The sequence below is a fragment of the Triticum aestivum genome, chromosome 2A (genome assembly GCF_018294505.1).
Source record: "Triticum aestivum cultivar Chinese Spring chromosome 2A, IWGSC CS RefSeq v2.1, whole genome shotgun sequence".
Lineage (NCBI taxonomy): Eukaryota > Viridiplantae > Streptophyta > Magnoliopsida > Poales > Poaceae > Triticum > Triticum aestivum.
In genome coordinates this window covers 370,189,305-370,198,724 of record NC_057797.1, presented here as the reverse complement: position 1 = coordinate 370,198,724, position 9,420 = coordinate 370,189,305, and positions in this window count along the sequence as shown.

Sequence of the window (9,420 nt, the reverse complement as noted above, 5' to 3'; positions counted from 1 at the left end):
CAAGACAGACATCGTTAATCTCAAGTGGGATTCTAATAGCATATCCAATAGATGATGTAAAATAGATGTAAAATTTACATCACCAAAAACCACCTGACTACAACAGATGAGGTAAAAACTATTGACACTAAACTTAACTATCGAAACTGAAATTTACTGTTCGAAACTAAACGCAATGGTAGCAGAGAGGCACTTGACATGTAGTTTAGGGAGGGCCTGCAGTTCATTTCAACCTGCACCCCCTTGAGCCGCTAGCCACCACCAGCCGAACCGCCGGCCCCCGTGCCGCCTCGCTGCCCCGAAACAACTCCCCACCATCGGTCCACCGCCGCCCTGAAACAACTCCCCACCGCCGGTCCGCCGCCGCCCCGGCCAGCCCTCTAGCCCCCCCCCCCGCGCCGAGCTTTTTCTCCAACGATCCCCACGCCACCGCCCCACCGTCGGCGACCATCGCCCCCACCCTAAACCCTAAGATAGATATTAGGGTACCTCTCCGGCGAGCCCCCCTCCCCGCTGCGGGTGGTTCTTCCTTAACTCCGATGAGCCCCCCACCCTCTGAAAATCGACTGACCCAAAAGTCGATTCAATCGACTGAAGTGTAGCTAAATCGGAGCAGAGCAGCAGCACAAGCGAGGGGGAGAGGAACAGCAGCAGCAGCGCGAGCGAGCAAGCGAGCGAGAGCCAGAGCAGCAGCAGCAGCGCGAGCGAGCAAGAGTCGGAGTAGCAGTAGCTGGGCGAGCGAGCGAGAGCTGGAGCAGCAGCAGTAGCAGATCCGGCTGGTATGGACGCCGCCGCCGAAGGGGCCTCGCACTAGGGGAGAGTCGCCTGAAGATGTCGTCCGCGGCACTGGCTTCGAGGTAGCTACTCCATGGGGGTGCAGGATGGAGCACCATCGGCGCCGGGAGGTCGAGTTAAGGAGAAGGTGCGATGCGAGTAGGCCTTGGCTTCGTCCGAGGAGTCGGTGAGGATGATGCGGTTCCGGCGGAGCAGGTTGGATGAGGGACGTCGAGCTGTTGCGGTGGACGACGTCGTCGGGGAAGAGGCTCCGGCTGGGCAGCAGTGAGGTGGCGGACGGAGGAGGGTGGGGTTTCACGGCTGGTGCGGAGAGGTTATGGCGGCATGTGATACGTCCATTTTGCATCATGCTTTCATATCGATATTTATTGCATTATGGTCTGTTATTACACATTAGGTCACAATACTTATGCCTATTCTCTCTTATTTTACAAGGTTTACATGAAGAGGGGGGATGTCGGCAGCTGGAATTCTGGGCTAGAAAAGGAGAAAATATTAGAGACCTATTCTGCACATCTCCAAAAGTCCTGAAACTTCACAGGAGCATGTTTTAGAATATATAAAAAATATTGGGCGAAAGAAGTACTAGAGGGGGGCCACCCACCGTCCACGAGGATGGGGGCGCGCCCTACCCCCTAGGCGCGCCCCCTACCTCGTGGGCCCCCTGGCAGCCTTCTGATGCCCATCTTTGGCTATATGGAGTCTTTCGTCGAGGAAAAAAAATCATAAGCAAGCTTTCGGGAAGAAACTCCGCCTCCACAAGGCGGAACCTTGGCGGTACCAATCTAGGGCTCCGACGGAGCTGTTCTGCCGGGGAAACTTCCCTTCGGGAGGGGGAAATCATCATCATCGTCATCACCAATGATCCTCTCATCGGGAGGGGGTCAATCTCCATCAACATCTTCACCAGCACCATCTCATCTCAAATCCTAGTTCATCTCTTGTATCCAATCTTTGTCCCAAAGCCTCAGATTGGTACCTGTGGGTTGCTAGTAGTGTTGATTACTCCTTGTAGTTGATGCTAGTTGGTTTATTCCGTGGAAGATCATATGTTCAGATCCCTTATGCATATTAATACCCCTCTGATTATGAACATGAATATGATTTTTGAGTAGTTACGTTTGTTCCTGAGGACATGGGAGAAGTCTTGCTATAAGTAGTCATGTGAATTTGGTATTCGTTCGATATTTTGATGAGATGTATGTTGTCTCTCCTCTAGTGGTGTCATGTGAATGTCGACTACATGACACTTCACCATTGTTTGGGCCTAGAGGAAGGCATTGGGAAGTAATAAGTAGATGATGGGTTGCTAGAGTGACAGAAGCTTAAGCCCTAGTTTATGCATTGCTTTGTAAGGGGCTGATTTGGATCCATATGTTTCATGCTATGGTTAGGTTTACCTTAATACTTATGTTGTAGTTGCGGATGCTTGCAATAGGGGTTAATCATAAGTGGGATGCTTGTCCAAGGAAGGACAGTACCCAACCACCGGTCCACCGACATATCAAATTATCAAAGTACCGAACGCGAATCATATGAACATGATGAAAAATAGCTTGACGATAATTCATGTGTCCACGGGAGCGCTTTCCTTTATATAAGAGTTTGTCCAGGCTTGTCCTTTGCTACAAAAAGGATTCGGCCATCTTGCTGCACCTTATTTACTTTTATTACTTGTTACCCGTTAGAAATTACCTTATGACAAAACTATCTGTTACCGATAATTTCAATGCTTGCAGAGAATACCTTGCTGAAAACCGCTTATCATTTCCTTCTGCTCCTTGTTGGGTTCGACACTCTTACTTATCGAAAGAACTACGATAGGTCCCCTACACTTGTGGGTCATCAGCCTGGGATTTCGAATGGCGAAAAGGAGGCGATGGGAGGGGGGAACCATGACTTAGGGACGCGCTTGTCCAAAATGTAGGGTGTGTTACAAAAGTACCCCCACCGATTTGATCTAGTGGCCCTTTCGGCTCAGGGTTATAAGGGGGATTTCGTGTGTCGGTATTTAGAAGCTGGAGGGAGTTTTCGCGTGCGTTGTAATTTCGGGATAGCAAGGAGCGGGTTGTGAAGGCGCCAGTTTTGGGAGCACGACATATGAATTTTCGGGATATAACAAGGCGCGGGTTGAATTTTAGGGACGAGCCTAACGTGTAATATTGTACTTGTACATAAAAAATCAATTTGCACCTCCCTCAATGAAAAAAAACCAAAAAATAAAACTATTCACACCACACAAAGAGAGAGTCTTGTCCCGTTTTACTATACAAATGCTATTCAAAGCTACTCATACCAACATCTTATGTCTAATTAAATTTTTTTGTTGGCTGTATAATGCATGTAACCTACTCATACCAACATTTTAGTGCATTCCAAATGTCTATACTACCACTGAATTCGAACTAAATTTGAATTCGTTTCTCTATTTCAATAAGAATGTACAATCATGATTGTTGCCAACTTCAACCATCATTCGTGTATTACCTTAACAACACACCACATGATTACTATAGAGATAGATATGAACTATGTGTACTATATGAACTCGAATTCAATTTTTTGAATACACTTGATTTTGATTCCAAATAATAGTACATTTGATGTACTAACTATATATTCATAATCTAAACCATGTTCCATACGTACACCGTGTTTATCACACAAAGTATAGTGCCCCGCCCCTACATTATTACAAGTATTTAGCCCTAAGCTGTAAAAGCCACACATTAGCCCAAATTATAATCAATGTTCTACATTATGATATCTTCTTCAAGTATCGGTATCCACTTTTTTATAATGAATTATGATATATGTTTGTCTTTTACACCTCCACGATCCTCTTCTCTTTGTAGCAAGCTAGCGCTAACTTTCTATTGTGCATGCACACGCCCGCTCCCTCTCACCCTCCCTCAGCGTCCCCTCCATTGTGCACATTTGTTATTTCCCTTTAGGTCATTCACCCGCAGTGTGTGTAGGCCCCTCGACTCCTTTCTGGCACACACTGGTCGATATACCTATCTAGCCAAGTGTGCCTACCACAAACACATACTTCCCATCTTCTCTTCTCACTGTCATGCCCCCCTATGTCCAATACGGCTCCACGCAGGTGCACACTCCCGCCCCTCTTTTCATCGATCTCATACTCAATACTCCTCCCCCTCGACATGGTAGGCATCTCGCACCACCTCCTAGCCGCAACCCTCTCCCCATGTCTGTCTCTCCAGACCCTATTTGCTTCTAACACATGCATGCATGTCTACGTACCGATCTCCCTACATATAGCCAGGTCGACTATAATTCGTTTTCCCCATGCACTGATAGACTTACCTCACTAGTTATGTCTCTCCCTTTCTCGGACACATGACAGTTGATCTTCCTATGTAGTTACGTATGCTTAACATGACCATATCGTCTCCCCTCATCATCCTTGCATACCTCCCAACCCGTCTCTCACATGCACATGCATAGAAAGACAGACATCCCTCGCCCTCTCTTACTGATATTGCACTCGTACCCTCCGTTTGTCTAGCAGGCCTCTCCCACCATTTGTGAGACGCCACTCCACCACCAACCCTCCGACGCTCTACCTCTGTCTTTCTCCCAACCTTATTCCTCTGCTACACATATCCATGGATGCCGATTGATCTCCCTCAATACATAGCTAGGTCCCTCTCCTTCCCCACACATATACTAGTCGATCGGTCTTTGCCCCCCCACACCGATAGTCGAACGTTGTAGGTAGGTATCGATGCCACAGAGAAAAACTGCACCTCTACCCTCTCAAATTCCAGTAAAATAGTTGCCCTGTATCTTTGACGTGGGAAAACACAAATTCGATGGCACTCTTTATCGATCGTGCAGCCACACACTTCATCCCTATTTTTGATTCTATCGATATCTCACGTCCATGACTCCGTTTCACACACATTGCATATGTTACGTTTTTTTGTTTGAGATATCATCGACACATTGCCTCTGTTTCGCACAAACCATCTCTCTCACACCCACCCACGTACGTACCTGCACCTAAAGAAGAGGTGCACGTAGGATGCATGTACTCACATCTCGTTCCCGGCCACACCCGCGCGGGTACACGGTGGAGTTCGTTCCTGCACGAAAAGGCAGCCCATGTGATAATTTGACGCATGTAGCAGTTGTTTACTCGAAGGAGGGTCGGGTACCACGCCTATACGGAACAAAGTTCGACTTGACGCATTAGTATTAAATAAAGTTATATATTCCTCAATGGCACGTACAGAATATAAAATGATTGGCGTGGGGAAAATGGAAAAAATCTGCTCCCCTATATAGAACGGAGCCTGCCTGCCGGGGTTTGTCTCTCGTCACACCATCTCACACAAGGCGGCAGTGGCCTCTCTCTCTCTCACTGTTGGTCCATGATACAGCCGCATCCCATCCGCCGGCGGAAAGGGAGGATGTGCATCGTTTCTCCGTTCGACAGCGTTGAGGCAGCACGACCCGATCTACGGTACCCGCCGTTCTCTCTGACCAAGCTCCGGCGTGGTAGGGCCTTTGCCACTTGCTCGCTACCGTAGTATGGGCAGATCCAGGCCGCTGACGCCCTCCTAGTAACATCCTGATGACCCTCAGGTATAGCTTCCTCCGTCCTTGCTCCACTGCCCATCTTCCCGCGTTGCTGCATGTGGATCTTCTTTAGTTGTTTGCTTAAAACGTATCTCGGCCGGCGTACTTTCCATCTTGCAATCTCGTCCTCAAACCATTTTTGGTAAACCACCATGCTGCTATCTTTCCCTTATTACATGGAATATGTTTCTTTTTTGTCAGCGTATGTGTCTTCAACTCGTGTTATTGGGCAGTAATTGTTTCCTTTCTACCTCCTTCTGCAAACAGGTCTATCCATTTTCACCTCGTTGCTATTGCAACCTTTTGGTGAACTGCACAAATCACTTTTTTTTATGAGTGTTTTGTTCAATTCCGCCAAAATGTCACACGGGCAACGCTTTTACATTTATGTGGGACTGCAGAAAGGGAGATTGGTTTTGCTATCCTCCTCATCCAACTCCGTGCCTAATCTTCTCCAACAAGTAGTTAGTCCTAAAGAGAGATCACAGAGGTGATCGGCTTCTATTTGTGTGTGTTATGTTTCATCATCTAGTTCCACTATTATTATAATCGCACTGACTGTATATCTTTTCAAACAGGGATGGTCCGCTCAATTTTAGTGGTGCTGCACAAAATGATCGGATTGTGGTGTCCTCCATACACCTCTTTTTTGGCTAAAGAGCTGGGTGAAACTAGGTGCCAAGCAATGAACACTGTGCCCAGGAAATGGAGCCATGCCTATGAATAACATCGATCAATTAGATATTTTTCTTTATTTGTACACCTTCTCACAACTTTGTCTTCAGTTGTGATGTGAATATTGGTGCTGCTCTGCGAACCATTGAGATGCATTAGCAGCGATGGTAGTTTCATTTGTATTTGATTGAATGTTGTAACGAGATAATCTTGAGGCAAGAGGACACATGAATCCTAAGTTGAAACCTATTTTTTCCAGCGGGCACCAAAGTTGAAACCTTCATAGCATCACAGTACAATTTCATTAAAATTATACGTACATATAAACAAATCCTGAAGGATTGATAGCAATGCCAGAAACAATTGAACTTCGTTTCGCCGACATGTGGGACATCCTTCATCCGGCTCCACCTGCCATGCAACAATATTGAGTGCACAACTGCAGGGAAAGATTCACCCCGGTCGTTGCGCTACAGTAGTAATGACTGGTGAGCAGTCAAATCACAGAGCCCCACCTTCGCCACAGTAAGTTTCTTGGACGAAGCAACCATCATTTATCTGTTCCTTGAATCCGCTGGTACTCCCATATTCCCAGAGTAATAAGTTGGTCGGGCGAAGCAACCATCACTTCACCTTTCCCATAGTTAGTACTAGTACCTCCTTTTTTACTAGAAACAACCACACTCGAATATTGGCCGTAGCAGCACAACAACTGAAAAAAATCGAAACCAACCAATGAACTACTACTAATGGTGAGCATTTGCTAGTATCATGTACTCCGTCTGTCCATGTATATAGGGCTTAATGTGTCTTCCGAGACTAACTTTGGCCCTGTTTGGACCCATGGGTTAGAGTTAGTTTGAGCTAGTTGGGGCTCAAATAGCCCTAAAGTATCCAAGCATGAGGGTTAAATTGGAGCAAGTTGCACCGAACCCACCAAAAAAACTATCCTACCCAAGAGGTGCTAATTGTAGATAGTTCTCATTGGGCCCACTGGAAAATCACTTTTCTCTCTCCATCAATTGCATTTATTGTCAATCTAACCCTGTCACCCAAACACCTCTTTGGCTACAGTTAGTTTAGGGTTAGTCATGAGTTAGTCTAACCTCTAGCTAATTTAGAGTATCCAAACAGGAGCAGTGTAGGACATGCAAGTTGCTCAAAGCATATAGTCAAATTCATACATGAAAGGATCTTTTTTTTGAAAATGGAACGTGAAAGGATCTTCGAATGATATAATTTTGAAATTATATAAAATCTTATTAATAGTCAAAGGCATCCTCGAAGAATACAGTAGGCCCTATATAAAATCTTATCAATAGTCAAAACCAAGTGTTCTAAACGAGTTCAAAACGAGAAACTGGAGCCACTCATGGCATGACACGCTTGTCTCGTTTGGTCCATCGGTCAAAGCGCTTCCTCTTCTTGGCATAACAATAGAGTACAATATTTTTAGAATGCTCTTGGCATGTCGGTAACATGTGATGAGTTAATCGACCTTAATAGACGGCAAAAACGCCAGCCTGCTGCACTTTGAGAGAGACGAGGAGCGAGAAGCGATATGGGATGCTGGATTACTAGAGCTAGGTGTCGCACAGAGGCCAAGAAAAATGGTGATAACGTGGGTTAGCCATGTAGTATGATGTAACTACACTGGGCTGCCGTTTTTCATACTCTTCCAGTCCACTTTGGAGATGATTGGTTGATTTTATATCGTTAAATAATATAAAATATTATGAGTGCAGACGCTCCACCACGAGGTTCCTTGCTCCTTCTCGGTCGTCGGGAATCTATGCTCTTCCACTCTTTTTTATTGACGTGAGCTTTGTTCATCCTTTTGCCAACACGCGGCAACTCGCAGAACGACAAGAAGCTTGTTTACTACGGGGCCATTTGGTTCTAGGACTAGGAGTGCCACATTTTGCCATACAATGTTGCCAAACTTGCCTAAGGTTAGGGGCTGTTTGGTTTGTGACTAAGTTTGCCAAAGGTTACCACACCTAAGGTTAGGCAAGTTTGACCAACTTAGTGGGTGTTTGGTTCAAGCTACACTTTAGGCAAGCCACACTTAGGCCCCACATGGCATGCCTCAAGTGTGGCTTCAACCAAACACCCACTAAGTTGGTCAAACTTGCCTAACCTTAGGTGTGGTAACCTTTGACAAACTTATTAGTCACAAACCAAACAACCCCTGCGCCTTCTCCCTCGCCAACGCGTGCGCGGTGGCTCGTAGCACGAGGAGAAACTTTTGCTGCGGTGGACGTGCAACAGTTCATAGTGGGAGTAACATACTCCTAGGTAGTAACATAGCGCAATCCAAGACAAGTTTGCTTATGTGGCATGTATTTAATGAGGAGAGATGTGTTTAGAGTAACATAGTAGTGTGGGGCACAAGCGAGTAGTGAGTAGTCCATTGTAGAAACTAGGGTGGTGCCGGATTAATTCCACATGTAAATAAGGTTGTAACCGTGGATTTGGGGCTCTTTCCCCCCTCTTCTTTAATGAATGATATGCACACTCATGCGTATTCGAGAAAAAATATGTTACTGTAACATAGCGCTTTCCAAGAGAGGATGATTCTACAAGGTAATAAATGAAGCCAACTGGTATGACACTAGTACTATGTTACTTTGCATTATGGAGGTAGTAACTTAGACTAGTGTCATATGCATGACACTAGTCTAAGTTACTCTGCACTATGACCAGCCTAAGAGCATGGTTAATAGTATAGCCAGCTAATGGCTATAAGAAACTGCCATGTCATGTATATCCATCATTTATAGTCACTCATATAGTAGTGTGGGCTACAAGGTTGTCTATAACATCACTTAGTACTTTTTTCAACCTTCTCTCTTTCTCTTTCTTCACATTTATTCTATTTGTCTAGGAATCCGCATATAGCTAGGATCTTGCATGAGAGCCCACTCCCCATAATTTTCCTCGTCATCATCTGAGTCCTAGAAGATCTCACCCACATCACCATTAGGCATGCAACCGCCTTGATAGACAACGTGCGCAGAAGGAGTAGAGGCGACTTGGGACGCAACACGTCTTGGGCACTTCGTACGTGCTCGTGTGCGTGCAGCGTGCGTGCTTTTCCATCGGTGCTAGCTCTAAGGCCAAGGTTGCAGTCGTCTTCGTCACCGACTAGTCATTGAGCAACAACGGCAAAGTGGTGCTGCAAGAGATGCGTAGGCGCTGTTGTGTGCGAGCTTTGCCGTAGCAAGACGAACCAGACATCGCCGCAGATGGCGCACGCCTCCATGCAGCCGAGTGTGTGTGCATGCATGTGTTATTCACGTGCATTCTGTGGCCGAGTGTGTGTGCATGCATGTGTTGTGT